This window comes from Notothenia rossii (assembly GCF_949606895.1).
Source record: "Notothenia rossii genome assembly, chromosome: 1".
NCBI lineage: Eukaryota > Metazoa > Chordata > Actinopteri > Perciformes > Nototheniidae > Notothenia > Notothenia rossii.
The window spans coordinates 84,530,310-84,536,475 of NC_136912.1; positions in this window are offsets into that span (position 1 = coordinate 84,530,310).

Genomic DNA, 6,166 nt, shown 5'->3' on the forward strand with positions numbered 1-6,166 from the left:
AGGACTCAGGATAGAGGATCCAGGACTCAGGATGCAGGACTGCAGCACGAGATCAGCCACAACTCAGGATCCCAGCATAGATAGAAACCAAAACGAAATTTGGGGGAAGCTGGGTTATTCGGAACATGAGAGTACACAGGTACAGACAGACAGAAGGAAGAAGTACGGTGTCCCCCGACAGTCTATAGCAGCAAAACTAACGTGTCTACGTACATGGACTCCCTTAGGATAGGTTGAGGGAAAGGGGTAGCAAGTAAGAAGTAAGGAACAGAGGTTGAGGCACAACGTGTCTAGGTACATGCACTCCCTTAGGATAGGGTAAGGGAAAAGAGTAGGAACTAAGATGTAGGCGCCACATCTATACAATGAGCGCATTGCTCCTAACAAGTTTTTCTGGCACTGACACCAATCAACAGTTGTGCGTCGACTCGGCAGGGATCAAGGAACATGTATGCCTCTCCCTGCTTCCACCGTCTACACACACAACCAAATGACATCTATACCATCAGTGAGGGAAAAGAGTAAACACTAAGATGTATAGGTGAAGAGGCACAACGCGTCTACGTCAATGCACTCTTATTAGATTATTTTATCAACTATAAGCTTTATCAAAAAGGAAGGTCTTAAGCGCACTCTTAAAAACGGATAGGCTGTCTGCCGCCCGAACACAAACTGGAAGCTGATTTCACAAAATTGGAGCTTGATAAGAAAAGGCTCTGGCTCCCATTGTACTTTTAGAGACTCTAAGAACAACCAACAACCCTGCATTCTTGGAACGCAATGCCCTAGTAGGAAAGTAGGGTATAATTAATTATTTAAGGTAAGATGGTGCCTGCCCATTAAGGGCTTTGTAGGCGAGAAGAATAATTTAAAATGATATCCTGTGTTCTATAGGGAGCCAGTGTAAGGCAGCCAAACAGGAGTAATGTGGTCCCTTTTCCGAACTCTGGTTAATGTACGCGCTGCAGCATTTTGAATTAGCTGAAGCGACTTGACTGACTTCTTGGTACACCCCGATAATAAGGAGTTACAATAATCCTGCCTTGAAGTTACAAATGCATGGACTAGTTTCTCTGCATCGTTTTGAGGCAAGATATGCCTGATTTTTGCAATGTTACGTAGATGAAAGAAGGCGGTCCTTGAGATTAATTTTATGTGGGTGTTAAAGGATAAATCCTGATCAAATATAACAACACTATTCCTTACAGTCTCACTGGAGGCCAACCATAGTTAATATATCTTTAGGTAGATTATTTCGTATTCTTTGGGCCGAGTACAATAACTTCAGTTTTGGCCGTGTTTAACACAAAAAAATGTAAGGTCATCCACGTTTTTAAGTCCTTGAGGCAGTCTTGAATTGTATTTAGATGATTGTTTTTATCAGGCTTGATGGATAAATATAGTTGAGTATCATCCGCATAACAATGGGAATTTACAGAATGATTCCTTATAATATTGCATAAGAGAAGCATATATAATGTGAACAAAATAGGTCCAAGCACTGAGCCCTGTGGCACTCCATGGCTCACTTTGGTTTGCATGGAAGATTCATCGTTGACACACACAAACTAAGAGTGTTCATAGATACCACCTAAACCAGCCTAAAACAGTTCCCTTTATGCCAACTAAGTGCTCTGGTCTTTGCAATAAGATGTCATGGTCGATAGTATCAAAAGCAGCACTGAGATTGAGCAAGACAAGAATAGAGACAAGTCCTTTCTCTGAGGCTATAAGAAGGTAATTTGTGACTTTAACCAGAGCTGTCTCTGTGCTATGATGTGTTTTAAAGCCAGACTGAAAATCTTCAAATAAATCATTGTTCTATAAGTAATCACACAACTGTTTTGCGACTGCTTTCTCAATAATCTTTTGAGAGGAACAGAAGATTAGAAATAGGTCTATAATTGGCTAAAACCTCTGGATCGAGGTTGTGCTTTTTAAGACCAGGATTTATCCTTTAACGCCCACATAAAATTAATCTCAAGGACCGCCTTCTTTCATCTACGTAACATTGCAAAAATCAGGCATATCTTGCCTCAGAACGATGCAGAGAAACTAGTCCATGCATTTGTTACTTCAAGGCTGGATTATTGTAACTCTTTATTATCAGAATGAATTATTTCATGCTTTTTCATACCTAATGCATGAATTCATGTTAATGTATATACGCCTACCCTTACTTAAGTGTTACTGCAATAATAATATGAGCAGTAACTGACTGTATATTGCATGTACCATCATTTTATGTCAAAGCGGTTTATGTATACTGACTAAAGGTATCCCAGGTCTCATCTAGTGGAGAAATAAGGGCAGTGTGTTGAGAGATGGGGAGCACAATTTGATTTGTTTAAAGCTTGTGTATTGTAACACTATAAGCTAAAACATACAGAGATAAACAGATAGAGTGGAGTGCAATAAAGGTCTCATCCCTACAATGAAGGGTTGGGAGGGGAAGTCATTGTTCAGCTAAGCCTCTTCCATATAATAACCTGTTATGATCTCTGTGTGTTTAGATGATTAAATCCAATTAAAAATTCTGAGCATTACACATTGAGCTGAATATATAGTACACACTCATACAGAGAAACATACAGATCCAAACACAGTCGTGTTTTTGTTACAATAACCAGGAGATGTTTAGCTCACTGTGATGAATTGTCTATTTAAACTCATTTAAATGCATACGTTTTAATGCATCAGTGTTATATTTGGATAAAACAACACTATTCTTATCATCAAAGTAGCTATTCTATAAACATGAGAGATAATTGTAAGCTGTTCCAATATAACTACTTAAAATGTATCTTATGTTGCATCTTGAAACAGTTTTCTTATCACCATTTCTTTAATACCACTGCACTGAATTATCCTCTGATGATTCGTATCACGACGTTGGTTTCAGTATAATCAGTTGAATTGACAGAGGCATGCTGTGAGCTCGACTGACCTCTCTGACTTAGCCTGGATGGGAAGGGAATGATAAAAAGGTCTAAAGTTAACTTTCTACAAACTTTCTTGGCACATTAATTGAGCAAAATGCTGACAAGAACAATAACAAATCAGCTGTGTTTTGTTACCTTCATCGATCAAAGAGGGATACAGGTAATGTTCTTTAACTATCAGTTGTTATGGTTGGTTGGACAGAAATCTAAACTTTAAACACCACATTGAAGTTCTAACTAAGAAATTGAAATTCACTCTTGGCTTCCTTTACAGACTTAAATGTTGTTTTTCAATTTCTTCCCGTAAAAGGTTGGTCTCTGGCTTATTCCTGTCCCAGCTTGACTACGGTGATACCATTTATATATTTGTCTGTCCCACTGTTTTGGCCAAACTTGACCCACTCTACCATGCTGCACTGCGATATATCAAATGCACCCTATAGGACTCATCATTGCAAACTGTATAGCCTAACTGGATGGTCCTCACTTAGTATGCGTAGGATGCAGCATTGGTTTTTATTATTGTAAAGCCATTTTAGGTAAGCTTCCACTGTATATATATGTGCCAGATTTGCTCCAGTTTGTGACTCTTCCAACCTCAGAACCAGTGCCTGGACACGGTTCTAGGTACCTGCTGTGCGGACTGAGGCTGGAAAAAGGAGTCTTTTTTATTATGGTCCTTGGTCTTGGAATGACTCAAACTTATGGCACTTGTCCCTATAGCCTGTTTTAAATTGAAGTTGTCTGAGGTCCTTACCACCAGCTGCTCTTGCAGTAATAAGTAGTGTACCTTTCTTACTGTCCCAAATGTGCTCAATGTAGTGACTGCTTTTCGTCTTTTTGTTTACTTAGTTGTGTTCTCTGTATTTTATATGTCTGTGTTATGGGTAATAATGTGTAACGTTGCTGCCTTCTTCGCCAGGTCAGCATTGTAAATGAGAATTTATCTCAATGCTTTTTATCTGGTTTAATAAAGGTTGAATACAAAATAAAAATAAATGTTATAGGTAAGCAATGATGCAATTTGAAGGCAAATATGCAAGAATGAGGTAATGTTATTGTTAAGAAATAGTCTGCCACCAAGCTCCCATAAGACTGAAAGGTATTGTTTGTAGTTCAGTTATAAGAATTGAACAAATGAGATAAAACAGGTTAATTAGTGGCACTGTATAGCTCCCATTGACCCTCATTAAATGTGGACGGACAGTGTTTTAGGTGTTTTGATCGCCAGCTAAAATCGCCAGCTAAAATACCCAATTTACTTTCACTCATGTCGTGGGACCAAGATGGTGTTCAATTGGCTGCTAGAGATGTCATGGTACTGCCCTGGCCAGCCAGCTTGTCTTTGTGTGCCAGCTGAAATCTCTGTCAGATAACCCACAGTTCACCATTCCTGACCACTGACACACTGCCGCTGGCTGTCCACCCTGTGACTCTCCATGACCCTTATCACTTATCACCAGTCAAGTCCAGGCATATACACACACACAGACACACAGACACACAGACACACAGACACACAGACACACAGACACTTCGACAGCCACAGTTGGCCTCTCAGAGGACCACATGCACACTTGAATAAACTCAAAGCCACAAATTCAATCTTGTACTTTCTCCAACTTATAAGTCCTGTTGATTGACAGTCTTTGATCACACCGGTGTTTACCGAACCTTCCTGCATCTCCGCTTATTTTCACGGTTTTAAATGGTTTTAAATTAGATGGCTGCGAATGCTTCCTGGCTTAATCATGCAGAATGTGCAGGTGAATACATTGAAGCGATTACCGTTAATATGGGGTTGTGCTCTGCATCACTCGGCTGTCCGTTAATGGGAGACCTGCATTCAGAGCATCTCATCCCTAAAAGGTTCAAAATGGTCTGTGATCCTTCACAGAACCGTAGCAGTTTTCTGCCAGCTCATTTAATCATTATACTACTGATGGTGGTTCGGGTGGGGGATATTTGTGGGTGTATGGATCCGTAGATGTGTGCTATGTTTCAGCTACTTATTAATAATTTACCTCCACAGCCAACAGCGCCTTAATTACTACAACCCATAGCCCTTGGAGGACTGTAACTCACATAACACACAAAGTATATTCCATTAACTGTTCAAGTGAGAGGAATTTTGTACTTTAATGCATCGTAGTACATATATCACAAGCCTGATGCTACATCTATGTCATGTGGAGTCCGCTGTAAGTAAAGGTTTCTTATTTTTAAATAAATGTGCTATTTCAACAGGGACATTTTCCTTAAAGCAAGTACCGGTATATATGTGTTCCTATACCTTATATATGTTACATGAGGTATATTAAATCATATTTAGTAGATTCCAAGGAAAACTACCTGCACAATGAGAAAATAATGGATGTAAACACTGCATCATTTTTAAAAAGAAAATCCCCACAGAGCACCTTAAACATCTGACCCTTATCTTAACCATTGCTGATCTTGAATGCAGGACTCAGGATACAAACCCTAGCTGTCATTATCCCAGACCTGCATTTCATATTCCTACCATCCACCCTGTGTGTGAATAAACTCTGCACAAAATAAAACATTACCAATAAACTAAATCCAGACAGTTATTACATTTCCTTTCAAAATGTAATTTACAAAACTAATTAGTGGTTTACACAGAGCTTCTCTGTGACTTCTTGATCTTTAGCATTAGCAGTCAGAAATAGAGGTTTATATACTGTAAACTGTATTTTATTATGAAAACAGTTTTGGATTATTTCGTACCCAATATATACAAAGAGGAGAGAGAGGAGACTACTCAAAAAAATCTCTCACTGCCAGATACTTAGGTTTCAAATTCAGAGAAGCGAATGATTATATAAAAAAAAAATCATAATTCTCCTTTCATGAAGCAAACACATGCACATCCTGCATGCACATAAAGATAACAGAGTGTGCGCCTACATAAAACTTCCTCCTCTGTGTCATAGTAAGCGGACTATTCCTGCCCGCAGTGGCGGTGGGCTTTAGATAAGAATGTCAGTAATCTCAGCTCTTCTTATCATGCTGGCACAAAAACATGACCCTAATCCTCCACTGCTGCAAATAAGATTCTTGAAAACCTGTATTTGTGCCGCAGCAACTCTGTGAACCATCATGTTCTCTTATCACGTCATGTGTGCCGCAAGAGAACCTCAGTGTCACGTCTTCTTTGTGTGACAAGAACTTGTAGGAAATGTAATCATCCTTTGGCTCTG